Source organism: Toxorhynchites rutilus, chromosome 1 (genome assembly GCF_029784135.1).
Source record: "Toxorhynchites rutilus septentrionalis strain SRP chromosome 1, ASM2978413v1, whole genome shotgun sequence".
Classification (NCBI taxonomy): Eukaryota; Metazoa; Arthropoda; class Insecta; order Diptera; family Culicidae; genus Toxorhynchites; species Toxorhynchites rutilus.
Window position 1 is genome coordinate 62,255,974 of NC_073744.1, and position 25,182 is coordinate 62,281,155.

The 25,182-nt window shown below is 39.0% G+C and overlaps 1 protein-coding gene across 5 annotated transcripts in view; it reads right to left on the reverse strand.

Moving 5' to 3' along the window:
- The window catches only part of LOC129763196 (band 4.1-like protein 4), a 518,162-nt gene extending 496,840 nt beyond the window's left edge, over window positions 1-21,322 (reverse strand). For all 5 annotated transcript variants that reach the window (XM_055762028.1, XM_055762029.1, XM_055762030.1 and 2 more), the window contains exon 1: window positions 19,584-21,322. The gene's annotated coding sequence lies outside the window, so the exon portion shown is untranslated. The remainder of the gene's footprint in view (window positions 1-19,583) is intronic.
- Between the last annotated feature and the right edge of the window lie 3,860 nt (window positions 21,323-25,182).

Here is a 25,182-nt window from a genome sequence, read left to right on the forward strand (position 1 = left end):
CCAGCAATGATTCTCTGGTGAAGGCCCCTAGTGCCTGGTTTGAAACGATAGGAATTACCCAGCAGAGGAAGGATTTTCGCCTTTAGAAGAAAAGACGGACTGAGTAAATTGAATCGAATAAACTGTTTTAAAATTCCTTGGAAATATGCCATCAGTGTGGATCTTCTTTTCTGTTTTCGACTATGTCTGAATGAACGCAAATATCAGTTCAAGCTTAGATGTCGCTCATTATATTTCCAAACTGACTCATACTCGAACTAATTATCATATTGCGGACCAAATACCATAAAGTTGTAGTATCCAGTGAATAAAGTCTAGCAAAAAGACTCATGTGAACATCCGGCTCCAGTTACTAGCGTCAAGTAATTGGCCTCTCCATTGAGTGAATGATTTTTTCTCCTTCTATGACTTGCCATGGAGAAACGTATTTTCACTAGAGAAATGGCGAAGTGTCGGAGTGCTTTTGAGGAGTTCCAAAGCAATCGTGTTTCATAAATCCGCGTTTTAAGCCAGCGCTACACGATGCTACGAACACCCCCGAATGCTGGACGCTCGATGATTCGACGCATCGTGTAGTCGACTGACGAGCTACGAACCTCCAATGTCGAGTGTCGAATATTCGCGTTGGAAGGTAATCCGTTCGTTGTGGATTACCTTCCAACGCGAGTGACACGAGTCAAAGGATTTTTGTCATTCGTTGATTCGACACTCGATGATATTCGATACACCGCTACACGATTCGTCCGAATCTATCTTTGACAGATTGGTTTGTTTACAAGTTTTAGGTGAAGGAACTGTGAAATTGATTCTCAAAGTTCTAAATATTCGGCGAAATATTGCATTCTAATAATGTTGATTTGAAGCATTTTTAATTTACAGCCCGATATCAGTACAATTGCTACGGCAGCGATTTGAGTACTCGCATCGTCATTCAGTTTCCTAACATTTTTGATGGTAGATAAAAACAATAAACATTCGATCCAAATACTCGCCGATTGTTTGGACCGATTGCTTTGAATCGAACATTCACTTCACCGTGTAGCAGCACATTCGTCACAACATTTGACGATTCATCGAGTCAAATGTTTGAGTCCAACATTCGAGTGAAACGTTGGACGAATCGTGTAGCGCCCGCATTAGCATCGGTACGAGCTCCTCGTCTATTTTTTCTGGATTTTTTGTGATACCAAAGTGTTTCCAAACTTGGCCGGTTCGGACAATTTCATGTTTGTTTATGTCTCATGTGTCGGAAAAGTATATGTGTGTGTGTGAGCCGCTGCGCTACATTGAGCCTGTGTATTCGCGTTGACAGCGGAATGATATCGACATCTGTATACGACATTAGTTTGTATGAGGCCAACTATTTTCTATCAAGTTAGTCGGCCCTAAGGCAGTTTTAAATTTCTAATGTTTGTATGAATTTTTTTTAGCGTATTTTACCTACTAAAAGTATGTTGTTCTGATCCTAATTTAAACTATTTTCTATGAATTTTCAGATATTCTCACCAACACTTAAAATTATAATAAAAAATTATCTTTAGACACAATTTTTGTATGACATTACAGTCGACAGTACTATACATGGTTCACTGATAGTGTTCATCAGTTCCTGCTTGAGCGTGACTTGGCGTACAAAGATTGGTTGCAAGCACCTTCACATTTGAAGGACGTCAGGCGGCAGAGGTACAAGATATTGAGGAATCGCGCCAACGCGAAAATAACTCAAGCTAAACGACAGTACCTAAATCGTTTTTTAGACAGCAGAATACCTTCGAAAACCTTATGGCAGCGGGTAAAGAGTCTTGGAGTAGGCAAAGATAAACAGTCGCGACCTTGTGCGTTTGATCCAGATGATGTAAATCGTACATTCGCTGCAAATTTTACGAGAAATACTCATCGAGAAGCTGTACCTTTGAGACTAGCACCACCATCGTTGTACAGTTTCTCATTTCGACCTGTGCGCTACTGGGAAGTCGTGAACGCCATCTGGGACATCAAATCGAACGCCGTGGGAATGGACGGTTTACCGATTAACTTCTTCAAGATCATACTACCATTAGTTGTGCAACAAATTACGCATTTATTTAACATGTTTATCAGTAGTTCCACCTTCCCTTATCCCTGGAAACATGCGAAGGTTTTGCCACTGAAGAAAAAAGCGCATTTGAACGATATCTTCAATCTACGACCTATTAGCATCCTTTGTGCATTGTCAAAGGCTTTCGAGAAGCTCCTCAAACACCAAATGACCAGCTATATAGAGGAAAATGATTTACTAACTGACTGTCAGGCCGGTTTTCGTAAAGGACAGAGCATCAAAACCGCAGTTCTTCGAGTGTACGACGATTTAGGAACCATTGTTGATAAAAAAGGTGCTGGCATACTATTACTGCTCGACTTTTCCAAGGCTTTCGATACTATTCCACATAGCAAATTGCTTGGCAAATTAGCTTCTCAGTTTAACTTCTCTTCTACTGCCGTAAACCTGTTGGAATCGTACCTGCGTGGGAGAAGACAGACAGTTTTCTGTGGTGACCGCTGTTCAAGCAGTGTCGAAGTGTCGTCAGGAGTACCTCAGGGCTCAGTTCTCGGTCCTCTGCTTTTCTGCTGCCATATCAACGACCTACCGACGGTGCTTACATACTGTTCCATCCAGATTTACGCCGACGATGTACAACTATACGTTGGTAGGCTTGGTCCATGTACTCGGGATTTAATCAGGATGATGAATGCTGATCTTGAACGGGTTTCGAATTGGTCGCGACGGAATGAACTCCAAGTGAATCCTGCTAAGAGCAAAGCACTTTTCATAACAAGCCGACGTCGTAGAGCTGGAAGCTTTATTTCCCCAGAATCTGAACTAAAACTGGACGGGCAGAGTATAGAATTGTCGGAAAGTGTCAACAACCTAGGATTTATCTTCCAACATGATCTCCAATGGGACGAACTCATAATTCAACAATGTGGAAAGATCTATGCTAGTCTTCGAATGCTTTACTGCTGTACCCGCACTGCCCCGACCGCCACCAGACTGAAACTGTTTAAATCACTGATCCTGCCGCATTTTTTGTTTGGCGACGTCCTCCACGTCCGCCCCAGCGCAACATCTTTCAACCGGCTGCGTGTCGCATTAAACTGCTGTGTGAGATATGTATATGGGCTGAACCGCCTTGATCACGTGAGTCACCTGCAACAGCACCTCATTGGGTGCTCTTTACAAAACTTTTACGCGCACCGATCCTGTGTTTTTTTATGGAATCTATTGAAGACAAAGTCTCCTGGCATACTTTATGGGAAACTTATCCAAACTCGTGGACGCCGCTTGCAGAACCTGGTAATACCTGCCAACAACACCGCATGCTATGCTAATTCATTGTTCGTTCGAGGTGTGGTAAACTGGAACTCATTACCCCCCGCTGTGAAGCGTTCCCCTTCGGAAGCAATCTTCAAGAGTGGCTGCATAAATTTTTGGAATCGAGTAAATTGAATTTTATTATAACGATAGTAAAGAATAGGATAGATTATAATTATGTCTGTGCCAATTTTAAAACCGGAGGTAGCAAATTATTCATAAGATTCATATCTTACGCTACTAGACAATAAACAAACAAACAAACAAACAAACATTTTTTCACTACTTGCAAGCAAAAGTGATTTTCATTTACATAGGGTACTAATTTGATTTGGAAAAAATAGTTTTTATTTTGGAAGTGTGTTCATTTCTTCTGCAAGCCCATATTGTCATGCCTACTCCCCCATTTCGTAATACGAAGCTCAATGGCGTCAACGCGGATTAGCAAAATAATGCTAGGCATATTTCATATTTCGGAGTAGCTTGGAGTGTCTAATGCGCTGATGATATAACTAAAGGGTTGCTGTAAAGAATCAATTGTGATATTAATTTTATAGTTGTATCATCAGGGCATTGAGCATTTCAGGTTGTTTTTGGGGAGTGTCCGGGGTGTGGGGTTGTCCGAGGTATGATTCAGAACGGTAATTATTTGTGTGCATGTATGTGCTTGCTCGTGATCACACCTTATATCTGGTGTTTGGTTTGTGTCGGGACAGATGCGTATCGTGCTTGTCTGTGTCTGTAACAGCTGTGCAACGTGTAGGGGACGATGGCCCTGGATCGACCGGTGGTAATACATCGATCTTTTTGTTTCGCTTTTAATACACCCATGAATCCCTGCGGCCGGTGAAGGGTATAGGGTTTGATGTACAATTCAATGCTGAAGTCACCAAAACGGATTTTTCAGATACATTCCAAATGTTGCAATTTGGGGTTGAGGCAATCCTTTTTCGATTTTTGTTGGAAGTTTTAGTGGAAGTTTCTAGATTCTGGATCTAATTTTTTTTTGTATGCGTTTTTAAGTGTGTATGTAGGTTTAATTCATTCCTTATTTACCATTAGTTTATTAGTTTGAAATACGAATCCAGTTACAAATTTTCGGTTTCCAAATGTTAGTTTTAGATCTAAAAATTTTGAACTGAATGTTAGATATTTGATTTCAACGTAATGAAGTTGTTTTTCGTAATAATGCACAAACATCTGTGAGAATTTAAGTTCGTAATTTATTGTAGATATTTATGTTTAATAAGAGTTCTATACGCGGTCTCTAATTTATCGCCAGTTTATTTTATATACTGCCTTTAATTATTTGGGATAGTGACCTATTTTTGTCTCAGTTGTCTGTTTTTCTGTTCTTCTCGATTAAACGGTTTTGGGCACATTGTTAAATAATGTAATGTACTTGTCTGTAGTTAGCGTTTATTTTAATGTAGATGTGTGCTTCTACGACTCTAAAAGAGATCTTAGGTAGATCTTTAATAAGCATCCAGCGTCGCGCTCTAAATCTATGGGCATGATCACGGGCGTCGCTTCACGGAGAGGTTAATTAGGTTAATTGTGGGCAAAATTATATACACTTCTGTTCATTTTCACCGTGGGTGGCGTTCGTGGTCGTGCCATGTAATATAGTACTACGCGCGAAAACACACAACATACCGCCGATTCGAACTATTGTTACAATAGAGGAATACTACACGCGAAAGATCTCGTAACATATCGTCGATTCGAACCGTCATAGAGTTTTTTCGGTAACCTTCTTAGTAACCTTCGCGATTTGAGAATACAAGAGAATACTAGGCACAAGAATCATATAACGGGTGTTAAATAAAAAATGAGAATTTTTTCAATCACATATAAAAAAGAATTTTTTTTTTCGTCGATTTCAGTATTTTTTATTAATAACATAATGTGTTTTCTTCAAAAAAATGTCAGTGAATCTTTGAGTAAGGGCCGTGGTCTGCTGTTCGACGCAACTTTGTCCCGATGCTCTCACAAGAACGTTGTACGGTTCTACAAAACGCATTTCCAGCAAGGAAAAAAGTTCACGGTGGCACATTTTAAGGAAGAAAATGTACCTGTCAGTACGGTATATCGTATCCTGAGTTCCCTGAACGTAGAGCGGAAGGTCGGAAGTGGTCGTCCGGTGACGATAATGACGGAGCAGAGGAAGGCATCGTTAAATAAGCTGTTTGACAACAAGGACGCAACCAGCCTGTGTGACGCCGGTCGGAAATATGGCTGCTCCCACGTATTGATCCATCGGACCCTCAAGATGGAAGGAATCGTCTGCAGGAAGAAGACGAGGTCGCCGGAGAACACGGAGGTGCAGATTGAGACGGTTAAATCACAGTGTCGGTGGATGACCAAAAAATAACGCGGGACGTCTTTCGTTCTGGACGACGAAAGCTTTTTTCCGCTGTCCAAAACGCATATTCCAGGAAATGATAATTACACCGCCTGAAGTGAAATACAAGTTCAAGCACAAGTGTGAAAAAAAGGTTATGTTGTACATCGCCATTTCCGACCGGGGCATTTCAAAGCCTTGGTTTAAGCCGAGAGGTCTGGCAATCAACCAACAAATCTATCGAGAAGAGTGCCTCGATAAAATCCTGCTGCCGTTCCTGAACGAGCATCACGCAGATGGGAAGTACTTCTTCTGGCCGGACAATGCGTCTTCCCATTACGCCAAGAGGACGCTGGCGAATCTTGAGGAGAAAAAGATACCGTTCGTGCCGAAAGATCGTAACCCAACAAACTTGCCCCAGTGCCGCCCAATAGAGAATTTCTTTGGCTCACTCAGTGCCCTCAGTGCCCTAGTGTATAAAAACAATTTTAGGGCCAAGGACACGAAGCAACTGACTACAAGAATCCGGAATTGTATCCGGAAAATGGACGTAAATGCCGTACAACGTTCTTGTGAGAGCATCGCGACAAAGTTGCGTCGAACAGCAGACCACGGCCATTACTCAAACATTCACTGACATTTTTTTGAAGAAAATACATTATGTTATTAATAAAAAAATACTGAAATCGATGAAAAAAAAAAATTTATATGTGATTGAAAAAATTCTCATTTTTTATTTAACACCCGTTAATTAGTCGCCGATTCGAGTCATTGTAGAGTACTTTCGGTTACCTTATCATTTTAAAGGAATTTCTTAGGAGACCAGGTTGAAAAATATATGTCGATTTGAGTAATGTTGAAGCAGTGTCTCGAAGACCTTCTTAGGTTTAAAAAATAATCTCGGTTGTCGCGATTGAATAATATTTTGAAAGATAGTACAAGTGACGAACATCGAAATACATAGTCAGTTTTAGCGAGTTTGAAAGAATTTCCTCGCGATCTTCTCAGGTTGCCAAAAATAGCCTTGGTCTCTGCAATTGAATAAAAATATATAGATTGAGAGTTTTTAAAAGAGTTTTTTATGACCTTCTCAGGTCAGGAAAAATATATATGTACTACGCACGATGAATAACGAAATGCATGACCGGTCCGATAAGAATGTATATTTTCTTCAAATCTCATTTCGCCGAATAATTAGGAGTTCGCGTTTTTAGAATCACATCACTTACCGCAGTTAATCCTGATTTTTCTTAACCATTCCCACTAACAACTATCCCTTCCTTGATAAACACTATAGAGGCGACCCTTCTGGCCTTCGGACGGCGAATATCATACTAACATTCCTATCCCTCTCCTGGTGACTGTAAGGACGTGGCCGGCGTCTTTATTGACCATTTAAAGCTCGAATCGCCGAGAATTGCACAACGAGAATGATTTGCTAGTCCCAAGCGTCATTCTGTGTGTTCTTTGAGCAATTTGGTTGGTTCAGGTCAATCAAGGAGAGCAACTATGAATTGTACAGTCTACCCAAACCCAAGCTCAAGCTCAAGTAATTGGCCTCTCCATTGAATAGAATTGTTTTTATTTACTGGACGCCAATGGATAAATGACAGCTTCTTTCAATCAGTATGTCATTTATAAATATAGTTGGAATGCCAAAAAAATCATCGTTGCAAAAAAATTATTTGTACCAGAAGGGGAAAAATTCATTTTCATCTGTATTTTTTTCTTTCAAAAATCTGTACCATGGAAAATTGTTGTTGCATATTAAAATCTGTTTTGTTAGCATAAAAAATATTACAAAATCCGTTTAGCATTTGTTCTATAATGTCTATAAATACTCTGTCTAAACGAGCTGTCACCAGAGATGCCAACCTTCCTGATTTTTCAGGATTTCCCAGACTTTTTGGCACGCTCCCTGATATCCTGAAAAACACTCAATTTTCCCCGATTTTTATAAAATGATCCTGATTTTTTACTATATGCTTAATCAGAAAAAAACCCCTATTTAATAAAAACTATATCCATATAATACTGGGAGTTTTGCTGGTTGTGTATGAGAATTGTCATAATAGTCTACATTGAAAAGCTTTCCAGTCCGCGCTTATATAATGCTTACTCTTCCTTTCGATTATACTTTACCTGTTCGCATTTTCGAAGGTACAGTGTCGACATTGTTTGAATTTTGATGTTAACGTTTTGAAGTTAACGTGAAAGAAATATTAGCGTCCAAAAATTATGTACAGTTAAATAAAAACGATACAGGTTTCATTAGGTGTTCGCAGCAAATAACATCCAAGTATTACAATCGATGTACAAGAATTTTATAAGTAAGAACGTGTAAGCATCTTTTTTTACAAAACTGTAATTATTATTAAAAAGTGTTTTATTTCTTGAAGAATATATAATAAATTGTTTGTAAAGCAAGAAGTTGCAAGAATGATCCGTGAGGCACGACAAATTAATTAGCAGGTTCACTACACATGTTTAAAATCTCCGTTTTATCAGTTGAAACATGGTTACGTAAATCGTTACGACTTGTGCGTTTCATCTATGCATCGATTTTTTAAAAAGCAAATCGTTGCGGGTGATGAAAACTGGTCATTTAAAACAATCCGACTGAACCGATCTTCACCTGAAAAAAAATGATCTGGTTCAGGTGGTATCGGAGAGGAATTCTGTACTGTGAGCTTCTACCATGCAACCAGTCGACACAAACGATATTGCTCGCAACTATACAAATTAGCTTCCATAATTAGATAATGTTTAGAATTGTTAGGCTACCTGAAAGATTTCAGAACTTCCTGAATTGATGGCAAAACAACACTGTGCATATAACGTTCAAAATATAATACTTTTGTTTTCTCAAAAATGGGTACGAACTTTCCGGACAACCCAATATGAGCTATCCTGATTTTCCCTGATTTTTTTAATAATTGGCAACCCTGGCTGCCACATATGTGTGACACGGACTAAAATACTCGAGACTTTGTGACTTGTGCTGACTATAAACGGCAACCGTTAACCGTTGGCCGTCAACGTCAATGCCCACTTCTCGAGGCTCAACGTAGCGACCCACGATAAAACCAATACGGTACCGCGACTTATGAGAAAGGCCTTTCAGCCATCTTGGATTTCGTATGTAAACAATCAGCAATGTTTAGCAATTTTTTTTTTTTGCTTTTTGTGTGTGGAATTGTTTTGGTTGCAATAAGAGCATTGAAAAGTTGAAAGGTAAGTCTTTTACGGTTGAAGCTAGGTTTGTAATATACTCTCCCTTATTTTATGTTTCAGATCAAGTGAACGAATCGGCTCTCGGTGTCGGTTGGTGATGGAAATATTTTTACCGCGTTTGGCAGTTAGAGACGTCGGTTAATCGTTCGATTGATTCAAATAATCGAATATCTGCAATTTTAATCGAGTAGGTTTGTATCGAATAATGAAAAATCAAAATATGAATACATCGAATAATTATCAAAGTAATTGCGATTAATGAAAAAGGGAACCATTTTTTTAAAAATACAGTGCAAAATTTGTTTAAAACTCCTATACTCGCGTGCAAAATCATAACACATATACTCGCGCACGGTGTCACAGACCGAAAGTTGAACTTCTCTGTAATATTGCTATTGTATATTTTTTTAGCTTTATTGGTATTTATTTGAAGAAGAGGGTATGATTGAACGAAAAATGTGCAGAAAATATATTTTCTTCGTCTTCGTTCAGTTTTAATAGTCATCTAATTCAGCCTCTTCAAAACATAGTAAGTTTTGATACTCCAACACAAATAACGAATTCGACTTTTTTCCTGTTATTAATTGGAAGTAAGCAACTGAATATAATTCATGAAAGTATAAAGAGCTATGAAATAAAATGAAAACGTATTTATCGATTTAGATTTCATTAGTAAAAGAATCAGAACATACCATAACTGCATGCTCGAGACAAACATATTTTTTTTACATTTCATACAGTTTTAACGTGTTTGGGTTTTTTTTGAAAAGAATAATGTATAACGACCTTCTAGATAGTTACTAGATGATAAGGGTTCTGGAATTTTAAGTTTTATTATATCTAATATTATTTGTTTCTGTGTTCTTGGTTGACAAAAACTTAATGCCTGTTTTTTTATGGGGCATAAAAAGATGATATAAAAGGATTTCTAGGAACTTCTTGCGATTGTTTTATCGTCGAAATTGTTCAGCTCATGTATTATAGAAAAAAAACCGAAGCTGTAACTGTAAAAATAACCATAAGCCACCGATTAATTCATAGTTTACAGCTTACAATTCTTCCGCAAGTGCAATTCTTTCACAAGTATGTATATGTGTGACCATTGTATTTAGTGAACAACTATACGAATGTTAAATATTTGATCTTTACTTTTGCACGTATGAATCTAACGACGAATATATCGACGAATAATATATGAATCCGTTCAATCCGGTGACAAAAAGGACTAAAATCAAATAACAATAGTCCGAAAATGATATTATGCATTATATTAGGCTGTCAAAAAAGTCCTGCGGTATTTTTTTTTGAATTTTCATTTGTTCATAAAATTAGTTACAATCATCTGTTTTAAGTCAAATATGCGATTAAGCAGCGATTAACATGCGTCGATACGGTCAAAGATGTTTTTTTGCGTCAACGTGTGTGGCACCCATACATCGAGCTTCTTTGTGAATCCAAGCTTCTTCAAATGGTAACGGTTTGATGACTTATCCCCAGCTCTTGGCCGATGCTACGGCTGCTACTATGCCGGTCTTTCTCGGCTAATCCAGCGATTTTGTCGCAATTTTCGACGACAAGCCTTCCGGAGCGTGGCGCATCTTCGACGACCTCTACACCAGAACGAAAACGTTGAAACCATCGTTGTGCGGTGGAAATGGAAACTGTATCGGGTCCATAAACTGCACAAATTTTATTGGCAGCTTGAGATGCATTTTTGCCTTTGTCATAGTAGTACTGTAAAATATGTCGGATTTTCTCTTTATTTTGCTCCATATTTGCGACACTATAACTCACGAACGACTTAACCAAACAAAACACTGTCAAGGACTATATTATATCGCGCATAAATACCTTTCCAACAAGCTATAGTATGACTCGATACAATGAATACAACTAGAACTACGCGCTAACAACGACACCTCGCGGAAATACCGCAGGACTTGTTTGACAGCCTAATATCTAATAGATATTCCACGCCACTGGCATTAATTTATACATTTCATTGAACAATATTCTAAAATAGAAAAGAAGTCACTCTTATACTCGCGTCGGTGTTTCAGACTATGGGTGGGTTATACCTATGATATAACCGCAAGCTTGACGTAGGACAGCCGTTTTTTTCAGTTAGCAATAATCGCACCTCGGAGGTTCCTGATTGGGCACGGATATCGCCGCTGCGCAGAGCTATCTTTTGTGTGTATTGATTGCATTATTGATTAAACTAGTAAATGAATCAAACAATTAACGAATTCAATTGCAAACAAATCCCAATTTAGATCAATTCATGCATTATGGTAGTGGTTATCGCAACAAATAGTTACCAACATGGTATGTCACATAATGTGAGATGAGCTGACGACATGAAGGGATATCTTCCAATGCAGTATTGAATACCCGAGCCAAAGCGTTGCATTTGTACCCGCTTTCGTAGACCGTGCAAAACGACTTCTGGAGTGTGAAAATGCAGGGGAATATAAAAGTACTACCGACTTGCATGTATCTGCAAAGCTGTTTTTCCCAACTTCTTGGTTTCGGAATCTGCCGATTTCCCCAAGATACATGGTTTTGAAGTTTGTGCTAGGGAAACATTCCAATTTGCAGAAATACAAACGAGTGGAAAAGTACCCGCTGCTTGCATTTATTTTGCAATGCAGATTTCCCCTGGCGTCATGGTTTGAAATATTGCACGTATGAATCATAACTGAGTGGATTTCCTAGCGGCACTCGCTTATATACCGATTGGTGCCATTTCAATAGCCTGTTTTGAAAGCAATTTTAAGACTATTGAAACAAGTTTTTGAATCAAAAGGTGACAAGCATATAACGTGCAGACATTTTATCTTTCGAATGAAGTGTTTATCATACCATTTCGTTCAGTTGTTTAGGAGGTATTAACGCTCAAAATCTCGTTGCTCCGAACTTACACCCCAGTATAGAAATGAAATTTGTTCGCTCACTGCTTATCTTGTCTGTAACTCTGACATTCTTGATGTAAGAAGTGGGAGTCATGTTCCATCAGGGCTAAAATTGAATTCCTGTCTCATTGACAAAACACACGAATTATTTTGGAGTCTGGAGGTGTTATCCCACCAGCTAAACTAACCGAATATTGCACCTTTAGAGTATCACAGGTTCGGGCCCCTACAATGTTCTCTCAGGGGAAAAAAAAACTTGAACAGGTTTCGACGAAAAAGCTAACATGCTCTGGGTTGATAGAATCTCTATGATGCGTGAAAGATGGCGAATGATTGTGAAATAAAACTGGGCATATAAAATTGAAAACGAAAACAAAAATGTTGCTTTTGTTTTCCCAAAAATCAGCACGAACTTTTCGGACAACCGTATATATAACAATACAATTTAATATGAAAATCCCCACGAAAATATTTATTTATCAAATCGTTTTGAATTGCTTGCACTTTTTTCCGAACATACATTTTCCTCTTCGCCCAACCAACTCGACAGTTACCACTTTCAAAAAAAAGCGAATAACTAAGATTGCTATTTGTGCAGGCCGGCAAATGGCGGCTCCATCAGTGGAGCTTGATAGGAGTGAATGATAATCGGGTACTACGCGAAACCTGCATAAATCAAAGCAATAATTACCGCTTTCCATGCTCGGACTTCCCTCCATCGTCATTCATGGCTCTATCGGGCCATATTTTACTGTACGCAACTATTTCGTTCTGGGTAAATTAACCTTCTTGCGGAAGTAGCTCCCACACCGACCGGTCAGAATCTCTCGTGTGGCGGTGGAGGGTGCCTTCAAAGCAGCGGTACTTTTTAATTACCCCCGGAGCTGAGTTCAGTTGCTCAGTTTTATAATCACAACGCACCGCTAGCTTCGAGAGGTTGCCGCTTGTTAAAAACCCAACCACAAGCCCTCGGCCACGGCTCCTCACTTCGCGCCACTCACTGGTCCAGCGTCTCTGACCAGCGAACACCGCGAAATATCGTTCGAAATTTTCACTTGAAGCGTAGCTCTCGTGAGCCAACGGCTGGCGAATCAGAGAAGCCTCAAAATCACAAACCATAGACTCTTTGATTCAATTGCACTTCACAAAACAACTGCACCGCGCACTTTCTGTGGCTTGTCATAATTTAATGATTTAATAACTATCCTCCGGCTTTCGGGTGACCGCTTCGCGGCTCTTGCTGTGGCAACGGCAAATGTAACTCCGATAAAATACACCTCGCATCTAGTCAGTAATTGCTCCTAAACTGTAATCGACGATGCGAAGTTTGCTTTTTTCGCTTTGAATCCAGCAGGTCAACCGGAAACTGGTAATCGAAGCATGAAAAGTTTTTGAACGGAATACGGGAAATGATCCCCGCTCGAATCGAAACTATATTTGCTAGCGATTCCGAGTGAGCATGTTTTTCTGTTTGTTTCGGAAGCCGCGCTGCAATTGATGAGAGGATTTGGCGTGCAGATAAGTGCTCGAAATTCGGTTTCGTTCGACCATAGGACCCATCGATGCAGTAGTATTGCGCGGAGAGCGAGTTTTTCAAATTCTGGAGAGCTGATAAAATCACCATATCTGTTTGTATCTAACTATACAGGGTGTTTGGTTACTCAGTGCAATTTTCTCAAGAGGTGTGATGAAGGGTCATATCCAGTGTTGAAAAAAATCATCTTTGCTAACCTCAAATGCGTAGATTTTCGGGCTAGGTTGCATCGAAAACCTATATATTCCAAACGAAAATCAAAATGACAGATCCAGACAACCAGTGAATATGAGTTTTTTTTTTCTACCCAATGTCATTTTCATCTTGATTATTCAAGTTGCCAGAATTGAATTTCATTTTAGCCAAATGAATATCAGCTGTTGTTTACTTTTAACCTGAGGCAGCTGTGTGCAGTTGGTTTTTATTTATGCCGTTGTTACCGTCTCGCCAAACAAAATTCTGCGCAATTTCTTGCAAAGTTCGTTTAATCGATCTCTGGCGTTTTTGTTCTCTAAATGGTCCAACCTGACTAATATTTCTATTTTTGAATTTTGACTCAAAATCAATTCCAAAACGAATATCGTTTCGAATGTGACGAATATCAATTTGTTGTTTTTGATACTCATAGTATAAATAACAGCGAAGTTATGAACCCCACTCAATGCTGCATTCATTCATTGTAGCAAATTTGTTCATGCATCAGCGATATGAACAAAATGAACTCGTTTGTTATTGTCATCATTATAATGAGGACAGTGTGTTTCAAGCTGGAAAAAAGTCATCTACACTGGAATAAAATCATATTCGTTACTCGTGAATATTTGTTGATAATCAAAGACACTGGTCATATCTGATGAGAAACATCGTTCTATGCATCCGGTTGATTTTCAAATGTTCCGAGTCATTGAACTTTTCTCGAACCCAAACTGAATCTTAAACTGACTCTAATTCGAAAAAAAAATGCTACTTAGAATTTAGACTCTGTTGCTTTCATTTGAAAGATGACAATGTTTGGCACAGAATGATGTTGTAAAAATTACAATTAGTAGAATTAATCACCATTTGAGAAGTGAAAATCATAAAGGTTTGTGTTTTCTAGGGGTTTTTGCTTAATATTTCGTAATCAAATTCTATCAATCAAATTATAGCTTTCGAAATTTTCGGATATTGTTACACTCTCATCCCACAACGATGACCACAACTTAATCATCCAATTTATTGGTGGCAATTTGGTCGGGTGTATGCGGCAATCAAATTTCATCACACGAAATAATTGAAACGCATCCTGTTTCCGTAGCCTATTCACGGAAAACCATTCTCATCGTTGCCATTCCGAGGCAAGGTGTGAACATTGGCAAATTATCCGCCAATTCCCCAAACAACGACCACCCACGGGAAAAAAAATTCTTCAAATCAACATATGAAACGCTCCATACACTCAATTGCGCTCATTGCTCGTTGCTCATTGCTCGAAAGGGAGGCCTCGGGAGCATCGAAGCAGATGGTTGGTTTGCGCGACGAAATTAATCACGTCACAAATCCGCACCACCGCGGAAGGGATGCCAGATTTGTTTACGTATAAATCTTTTCTCGAATATATGAATTTCTACAGATTTTTTATTTTGACGTAAGGCTACGTCTTTCATTTCTATACCGGGGTGTAAAATCAAAGTTTCGAAAACGAAAGCGTTACGCCGGAGACCGAGATTTTGAGCGTAAATAGCTCCTAAACAACTGAACGAACTGGTATGATAAACAATTCATTCGAAAGATAAAATGTCTGCGCGTTATATACTTGTTACTTTTTGATCTAAAAATTTGTTTCAATAGTCTTAAAATTGCTTTCAAAACAAGCTATTGAAATCATCAATCGGTATATAAGCGAGCGCCGCTCGGAAGTCCACTCAGTTATAATTGAACAGCGATTGGAGCATGTTGTCGCTATTGTGGTGAAGCTCTTCGTTTATCATGAAAGCACGGATGAACGGTGTCACCAACAGCCTGTTTGTACACCTTTGGTCAGAAGAGAATCCATCAGGAGGAGAGTGATGCCACAAACGGTTCCCCGGGAAGAGATCGAAGCAGCCGCCACACACACATACACGCACGGAACTCTTCGTTTGGATGCCATTCAGCATCGAGAAAATTCCGGAAAGATCGTTACTGAAAAATACATTCATGCGAAAGAGTTTATTTTAATGTTTTCTATCCATGTAACACTGCGACTAAATATTTTTCAATCAAGTGCTATTAACAGGTGGTTATCGAGTTTGCATTAGCCACTGGTGGGCTTCGAGTATCGAGGAAAATCTGAAAAGAATTAATCGTTGCTGAAAAATACTCTACCAGTTCCCCTGGGAATTGAAAAATACAATGATGCGAAAGAGTTTATTCTAATGTTTTCTATCCATATAACACTGCAACCAAAAACATTTGGTTTTGTAGTTTTTCAATCAATCGCAAATCACAGGAAAGCTTCTGAAAATTATTCTTCCCCATAAGTAGAGAATTTTCGTATCCAATATTGTATGCGCGCAACGGAAAATGTTTCGCATCGTGAAAATTATATAATTTTCAATCGATTATTGTTCAGTCGCCGGAAATTTCAAACTTAGAGAGTTCATTCCCCTCTAGTTTGCCTTCCGAATTGCCATGGTAAACCACACCTTCTCTCCATTCAATCACGCACAAAAAGCATACTTAAGCGATATTCTAGTGGTGAAACGCATTCATTTCTCGTGAGGACATCGACAAGACAACATCGTTACTGAACAAGCTGAACGTGCTGGACGAGCTGGACGGCGAGGGATCGAGGGATTCATTACCTGACCTGAAAGACATGCAGTTTGTGTGGAACTGTGAGAGAGGGCAGAAAAGCCGATCCATCAGAAGGAGAAGAGAAGACGACCGAGAGAGTACCAGCATCGAAAATTGGTTCCGCTTGAGGTATCGAAGCAACTGCCACACGCATACACGCGTGCAACTCTTTACGTTCGCTGGTTATCGAGAAGAATCCGGAAAGAAGTGATCGTTGCTGTAAAATAATCTGTTAGTCCCCCTTGGACTTGAAAATTACATTCAAGCGAAAGAGTTTATTGTAATGTTTTCTATCCATTTAATACTGCGACCAAATACAATTAATTGTGTGATTTTTCAATCAAGTGCAATCAACAGGTGGTTATCGAGCTAGCACTGGTGGATTTCGAGAAGAATCGAGGAGAATCCGGAAAGATGTCGTTGCTGCAAAATAATCAGCCAGTTCCCCTTTGAATTGAAAATTACATGCAAGCGAACGAATATATTTTAATGTTTTCTATCCATATAATACTGCGACCAAATACATTTAGTTCTGTGATTTTTCAATCTAGTGCAATTAGCAGGAAAGCTTCTGAAGATTATTCTTTCCCATCATCATTTTCGTATCTAATATTGGATGCATTAAACCTTGTACCTCCAACGTAACGCTCTCGTTTTCGAAGTCCCCCAAATATTAATTTATTCATTCATTCAGAATGAATTCAGATTCAATTTCAAACAAATGATCACTAAATCAACGATAGTCCTACGTCACCATTGCGGTTATACCATAGATATAACCCACTTCCTGTTTTTTTTACGTAGGACGACGTCTTCTATTTCTATATAGAGGGGTCACTCTACGCAAAAATGTAACGAAAAAATTAAGCAATTTTAAATGCATGATGTTATTGCGATATATGTTATATTATATACCATTAGATAGGAAATTTATTAAATTACTAGCTGACCCGGCAAACTTCGTCCCGCCAAAAAATTGTTTTTTGCTATCACTACCTTCAAACATTCACGTTTTCTTACTATAAGCAAGTCCATGGGTCCAACTGAACTGTTCATTGATTGATCTTCTATTTGACCCCGTTGAATTTAGCTTTCACCCTTAAATTCCTAGTATTTCTAACAAAACTCATCATTATAATATCAGACTGTTTTCAGACATAATTCTCGTTCAAGATTTTTCAACCACTTGTAAATAACATGTTTCTCCGTTACATGGAATAAATTTTTTATACAGAAAATATGATAGAATAAAGACAGCCCTAAATCGGACAATTCCTTCCTCCAGTTCTGCTCTTATCAACACATCCGGCGATCCTTTTTTGGTATAGGTAGAAGAAGATATAGGAGTGCGTTTCATCACATTAGAATCCATTCCCAGTTTCGAACAAAGATCAATTTCGCTAGTGCAAACATCAAATGGACTAATAGCACTTGTCACTATGCAATTGTAGAACATATGGGAATTTAATTTTCCGAATTTTCCCTTTTTCCTTCAGAGTTTTCCGAAAATTTTCAATTCTCATGTTTGGTTGAAGTATGTGAAATATTTTTGTGGGACCCCCTCTCCATTCCAGAGGAAATTATAGAAACATTTCTTATACTCAAAAACCCTCACATCCCAAATTGTGCTTGATTAGTTCTCGAGTTATGCAGAAGTTTGTGCTTCGTTTGTATGGCAACCCCCCTAAGAGAAGGGGGGGGGTCCGTTAAACCTTCACACACCAAATTTGGTTTCATTTGCTTGATTAATTCTCGAGTAATGCAGAAATTTGTGTTTCATTTGTATGGCAGACACCCCCCAACCCTTAAAGAGGGGGGTGGAGTGTCTAATCACCCTAGAAACATTTATTACATCCTAAAACTTTCACATGCCAAATTTCGTTCCATTTGCTTGATTAATTCCCGATTTATACAGAAATTTGTGTTTCATTTGTATGGCAGCCCCCCCTTAGATAGGGGGGGAGGGGTCTGGAAATATCATAAGAACCTTCCCCGACCTTCCAAAAACCCCTACATACCAATTTTCATGTCGATCGGTTCAGTAGTTTCCGAGTCCATAAGAATCAGACAGACAGACAGAAATCCATTTTTATATTATATATATAGAAGATTACATTTCGTTACATGTTCCGAATGAAAAATCTAGATAATTATTTTTATTGGCACTTAAAACCATATGTGCTCCGAAAAAAAAGTCCCAGAGTGTCGATTTTTGACAAAAAAAAATTTTTTCGAGACGACACTACATCTCGACATTTCATGCAATTTTAAGACATTTGACATTTTTTTACGAAAACCCCGATTTGCCCTACTCCCCCCTTGGGTGATTTTTCGATTTTCAAAAAACTCAAACTTTCACCGCATTGCGCCACTCTCCCTTAAGTCCGATTGAGCTGATATTTGGCATGAGTGTTTTTTCGAGGTGGTAAACATTTTGTATAGGGTAACTTTTTAAAATTTTAGGGCCGATTTCTTCCCATACATTCATCGGTACCCTACTATGCATTGAAGAACTCTTCGTTATGGTATATAGCAAAATGTATTCTTTTGGAAACATTCTTTGTCTCATCATACCATGCCCCACTGTCGGTGTCATGTGAGTATCGACAAAATTCAGATGTCTTCCGATGTGAGATGGTGTAAGATGAGAAGTTTTAACCTTTCAAGTCCTCTTTATGTGAGGGTTTTTTACCGAAATTCGACGAACTGTCACCCGAGTAGTTGAAATATTGCGTTATTTGCACATGCGATTTTGAGGTATTCGAACCTGTTCTAGCTATTTCCCGCTTAACCCGGTCTGAGAGCTTCGATTTACGTGGAGCTTTCTCCTTCTTACCGTATCCTTGAGGATTCGTCAAATAATTGAGCACTACTTGATGGGATCGTCCAATCCGACGAGAAATTTCTAAGATACCAACATTTTCTTGGTGAAATGCATCGATTTGTCTTTTTTAATTGAACAAAACAACTAAAACAACGGAAAATGTAACTGGTCTTATAGAAACTTGACAGTTGAAAATACGGAAACATTCATTCACGCTCAGCGCACACATATGAAAATCATACAATGTATGGTAGTCACCAATACCTACACACTAGAATATAAATTGAAGCATTGTTTGTTTACAATACCACAAAGCAGCAAGGTCATCACCTGGTTTTATAGAAGTTGGACAGAGTGTAGAGACAAATCTCTATAATAACAGTCCTTTGCGAATTAGAACCGTATAAATTGTACTAAATACCATAGTAACATCTACAAACATATCCGTACTTCTGGCATCTCTTACCACACCACTTCACAACACCAAACCACTCGGCTGGATTGAAGCAGGAGAAAATGAACCGTAATCATATTGAGTTGAGTACTAATTAATTACTAATTACCTGGCAGTGGGTGGACTCTTGGTCTTGCGTTAGGATCAGTCGGATGCCTCTCACTAATTAGCACCCCTTTCGCGAGATACGAGATTGCGCTCCACAGCTTCACCGTTGAATTGTTCGAAATACTTCGCGACCCAGCGGTTTTACTCCCACAGCATGTGACGGTTTCCCGGCTGCTGCTGGAGATGCACTTTTCTTCGGCAACAATTACCCCCCCTCTGCACGAGATTAAGTTTTCATTTCTCAGTTGAATCGCACACACAAAAAATACAAAGCCTCCCTCTGATTTAGCTATTGTTGCATTCCACCGTACACAATTGTTGGAAAGGTATGATTATCGGGGAAGGGGATCTAGTGCATAGTAATACAGAAATTAGAACACTACCACTGGGTGTGGAGACGGGCGGGAAAAAGCAATTTCCCTATAATTTTCCTCGTTCTTCATTTGTGCCACCGTTTCTTTTGTTGAATTGCAAGACAACGGGGGAAAACGGGAACAAGTGCTAAGCCAACACCCTTGTCTTATTAAAAAGCACATAAACACACAATGCTGGGAATTTTGAAGCACAGATTCAGAGCGTTATGGTGCTCTCTTCAGATCAAACGTCGACCTACGCGCGTTTTCTCACAGGGGTGAGGCCCGAACTCGACACAGCGTGGGAGTTTCGATTTTTTTTCACTTCGCCAAACCGCACCGCAGTATGCAATTTCTGGTGGTTACTGGCAGGATATCCCTGACTTTGTTCACCGTTCACCGATTGATGCACACCAAAAAGTACGAACAAAAGGCTCAGCTCCACTTTACTGTAACTCAAACCACTAAACTGCGATTTTGGTTTCACATTTATTCCATACTTCCGCACTTGCAGCGATCGGCTTCTTCGGGTTCTTAGCTGCAGGTTCTTCACACAATCCCACAGTCACACACTCACCTGGGTTACGGTTTTAATTGCACTGTTGACACCTCGTGACGCGAAGCGTGAATTTCATCGGCACATACAGGATTTGCCCTCTCTCGGATAATCCTTCACTTGAAGCCACGATCGAGCGGCGATCATCCAGGCGTGAAAATCACTAGCGTGCCTCACGGAAGTAACCAAACGCAGACACTGTGTATGTTTACGCTACTGCAGCTATTAATAGTTTGCTGGAGCGGATCATAAAAAAAAGTGAAAAACTATAAACATTCACCACACACAAACGGCCGAATCTCCGTTCATCGGCTCAACATATGGCCGCGCACTCGCGCACTTTTCACCGACGATTGCGGCACCACACCGCCACCCAACTGGAAACACAACTCGAATGCACTAAATGCTCATCTTGTTAGTACTTACTTGCAACACATGAATTATTGTTTGAGTTATCGCAACTGAAAATGCGAAACTGAAGCGAAGCGCTGCTCATGGCAAACTCTTACCGGGTGGAGTTTTCAACAGAAACACAGCTCATATTTCACCACCCACCGCCCATACATCGGTCGGTGCGATACGAGGAACCAGCGCTTCCTTTCCGGAGCGAGGGCGCAATATCCTGGGTAGCAAAGGTTCCGGAGATATCACAAAACTGATGCACCTGAAGTTTTATAACCATATATCCTCTCGCACAGTACACACACGGACACTCGTCATACAGAAACCCGAAAGCGCAAATCAAAACACAACTCAGGGGTATCCTCTGAATTTCCTCGAAAGCTGCGTATCCACTGCGCAGGATGGATGAACCGTCCGTTTGGATCAACAGCTAGCCGGCAACTAAAGCAGCCCCCGGTTGGATCATAGCGCGACCACTAGAACAAACGTTGGCCCGTTCGGTACGCACGAAGCATAAAATAGCCCCAAAGTATTCGCGTTCAGCGGATACTCTGTTGCATGTTTTATGCTGCGGTTGGAGACGGGAGAGTGAGCGAATAAATACCTACATGAAGAGAAGCAGAGAGACAATCTCGAAACGCTCGCAAGCTGTTGCGTAGTGTGTATGTCCGCGAGAGCGATCTTATTTGAGCGACACTCACAGACGGCGAATTGTTTTGATACACCAATCGACCTAAAATGTAGCGTAGGGTAGAATTGACATTTTTGACACCATATGGTGACCACAACGTTGATGCCGCATGCCGCAGTCTGTGGGATATTTACATGAATAAATACCATCTGAATGATATCATTGATAAATTATTTGAAACAAGTAAACGAGTATCCAAGACACAACAACATTGTTCAGGGAGGTCTACGAAATTATTTCATCCAATTCGTTTGGATATTACTTCGGGTGTAATTTTAGTACACTTTGTCCAACTTCTATAAGACCAGAGTATGATCTTGCTACTTTGTGTCATTGTAAACAAACAACATTTCAATTTATATTCTAGTGTATTTGTATTGGTAACTATCATACACTGCATGTTTTTCATATGTGTGTGTGCAAGCATTGAGGGTAAACAAATGTTTTTTGTATTTCTCAAGTGTCAAGTTTCTATAAGACGTTACGTTTTCCGTTGTTTTAGTTAGTTTGATTAATAAATCTAGATAATTCCGAAAGGAATAGTGCTCACGGATGAAGAAAAAGGACAAATCGATGCGCTTCACCAAGAAAATGTTGGATTTAGAGAAAATGCTCGTCGGCTTGGACGATCCCATCAAGTAGTTCTCAATTATTTGACGAATCCTCAAGTACACGGTAGAAAGAAGAAAGCTCCACGTAAATCGAAGCTCCCGGACCGGGATAAGCGGGAAATAATTAGAACAGCTTCTAATACTTCAAAATCGCTTATGGAAATAAAGCAATCTTTGAATTTAAATGTTTCATGGGAGTCAATTCGTCAAAATTTGATAAAAAGTCCATATGGATAGAGGGCGAAAAAGGTTTGTAACCAAACTTTGTTTTACAATATGAAATTTGGTGGAAAGGCCAACCGTTGGTTTGGACCTTATCAATATTGTACAAAAAATGTAAAATATTTGTTTGTGTTGTATTGTCATATGAGAAACCAGCAGTCGATGTCCACAATTTGTGTTCGTCCTTTCTGTAGTTTCTCATATGACCAAAAAGAGAAATGTAGTGTTGGGTATCTGTACTTAATTGTAGTAGTAAAAGATAATGTATGAGTCCAATTTTTGTAATAAACCAAATAAACAGTTAATCGTAGACCACCAGGTTGGTGTTTCACCATGGATTATTTTTTCGTTAGTTAGTTTTTTTTTGTTTTTATTTATTTAGTAGTAGGGAAGAAAGATTCTTATTTATTTATTTACTTATTTATATATTTATTTATTTATTTATTTATTTATTTATTTATTTATTCAATTATTTATTTATTTATATTTATTTAGTTGTCCAGGTATAGCATGCTACCTTAAATGTTTAGATGATAGTCGTGACACCAACCGAAACCAATATATTTAAGTTGTGTGTGTTTGTCGGAGTAACCATCGTGTGTCTCGTCGTCGCAGCAGAAGAGGGGCAAGGCGCCTGCATTGGAAACAAGACCTAATAGAAAATTACCAGGGTACCTGAATAGGGTCAAGAGCTTCGATTGTTTAAAGAAATTTAAAAAAAGAGAAGAAAAAAAGAAGACAGAAAGGATTGAGATGAGTCAAATCGAAAAGAATAGGGGAGTCTTCGCGAAGATCTGTTCACGGACGGACGCAGTTGCTAGCAAACGACCCAAGCTGCGTCGAAAGAACCAGCTAAATCAAGTAAAAACTATCAGGTTAAAGCACCAAATCTCATACCATCTCACATCGAAAGACGTCTGAGTTTTGCCAAACCTCACATGGATCAACAGTGGGACATGATATGTCATGACAAAGAACGTTTTCAAAAGAATACATTTCGCTATATACCATAATGAAAAGTTCCTCAATTTTTTTTTTCTTTTAACTTCGCCAGGTTATCTTCAGTGAAGAAACAAAGTTCAATTTGGATGGTTCTGATTGTTTCAACGGGTACTGACGTGTTTTACGGATGAAGGAACAGTATTTTACAACCAGAAATTCTGGGGGAGGCTCGTGCATGGTTTAGCCGGGATTCTATGCAACCAGAAAGCTTAAGATAGCTTTCACATCATTCAAGATTTACATACATGTTCTGGAATACTCTCTCCTACCGTTTTTGTGTGGATATCGTCACAGAAAATACCCATTCCAGCAAAACAATGCGACTATTCATTACAGCAAGGAATCTAAGCAATGGAATAAGAACCAAAAATATAATTTTTGGACTGGCCGGCTCGCTCTTCAGACTTGAATCCTATTGAAAATCTTACACTGAAGGAAAGCGGTACACCACGATTGAAGAGCTCAAGGTCACAAATTCGGAAACATAGAAAAATATCGGGAAATCCGTTCAGCAGAATTTGATAAATAGTATGCCTACACGAATGTTCCAGGTTATTAGCCGAAATGGCAAGATTGCCAATTATTGTCATGTAAATCGGCCGATCGTTTTGAATTTTTCATTGGTAATACTTATGAATTTTGGAATGGTCTTATAGAAACAGGACAGCTGAAATTCTCACATTTAAGCACAATAAATAAGCAAACAACTCTTCTGAACGAAATTGACGTTAAATATACTTTATTCTAAGCATTCTACAATGTACGAGTGTATCTTGTTGAAATTCTAACTGTTTATGTTGCAACCAGTGTTGCCACACGTACAGATTTATCTGGAAAAAAACAGATTTTTTAGTTATTTTTGGTAAAGATTCTGTACGGTACAGATTTTCGTCAAAAGGTACAGATTGGTACAAATTTTTTCCGCATGTCAAATTTCTCACATTTGAGCAAAGCAACATTAAGGTACATGACGACTTTTACGCAGCAATATCGCTTGGAGCGATTTTTTTTTAAATTTAAATTCATAAACAATATAGACTCAAAAAAAAATTATGTATAAGCATTATAAAACCCGCGAAGAACTTGCAAATGTAAATGTAGTATTTGTAGTAAATGAATGAGTATTTTGACGTAGAACTACGTCTTTCATTAAGGGTGCCTAATCAGAAAACAGGTCACGTTTTTTTATGAAATAAAGTTAACGTTAATAACTATTTTTGCCGCGAACGGATTTCGGCGATTTACATATCAAACGAATCGGAAATTCCCTAAGATTTATTTGATATGCTATACATTACAATCCCATAGTCTGTATATGGTTTAAATTGATGAAAATTGGAAGCATTCCCATTTCCTTATACATTGGTTCTGTCCATTTGTGTGCTTTCTCGAACAGAGCTGTTAATAACGAGCAACTTATCGACGAGCAACGAAGGGGAAATCGTAAGATGTAAAGTCTCCGTGAACGAAGGAAAAGAAGAAGAATGAAGGGGAATATTTGCCTAGAGTATAAACAGTGGATCTCGCTGAGGCAAACTTTCATTCTTCGTGAAGAAATCGACTGAAAAAACTCGTTGCAGGGCGAGCTGGGCGGCGAGGGATCAAATGCTTTTCTCAAGGCAATAGGGGTGGAGGAGTAATATGATGGATGAAGTAAAGTTTTCCAAGTTTTCCATCAATATATGGATATTTGTGTGCGTACTTGCGTGCTTCATACCCCGTAGGCAAGAATAGTACATCTTCGCTTAAAACCCCATTTGTAT